The sequence below is a fragment of the Penaeus monodon genome, chromosome 29 (assembly GCF_015228065.2).
Source record: "Penaeus monodon isolate SGIC_2016 chromosome 29, NSTDA_Pmon_1, whole genome shotgun sequence".
In the NCBI taxonomy this organism is placed as follows: Eukaryota; Metazoa; Arthropoda; class Malacostraca; order Decapoda; family Penaeidae; genus Penaeus; species Penaeus monodon.
In genome coordinates this window covers 12,711,160-12,711,688 of record NC_051414.1, presented here as the reverse complement: position 1 = coordinate 12,711,688, position 529 = coordinate 12,711,160, and positions in this window count along the sequence as shown.

Here is a 529-nt window from a genome sequence, read left to right as displayed (position 1 = left end):
GGGGGAGGGGGGGAAAGGAAAAAAGCGACCAAAGGGGAAAAAAAAACAGAAGAAGAAATGAAAAAAATACGGGGGGGTTTTTAATTTCCCTTTTTAGAAAAATAAAAAAAAAAATTTTTTAAAGTTTGGGGCGGAATTATAAGGTTCCAAGGGGTCAAGGTGATTCGGGGGTTGCAAAACGGGGGGAAAGGCTTAACCCCCCCATTAAAAAAAACAAATTTTGGGTTTTTCAATTTAAAAGAGCAATTATTTTTTTTTAACTGGCCCCCCAAATCCACCCCAAAAGGAAACCCCGTAAACGTTTTACGCAACTTTTTATTTTAAAAAAATGCATTCAGCGCTTTATAGGATATACCGGGTTTCGGGAATTTAAAAAGAAAAACACCCCCCACCCCAAACCCCCCAAAACCCCCCCCCCAAAAAAAACCCACCCCCCAAAAAAAAAAACCCCCCCAAAAACCCAAAAATTTAAAAACCCCAAACCAAAACACCCCAAAAACCCCCCAAACCCCAACAAAAAACCAACCCC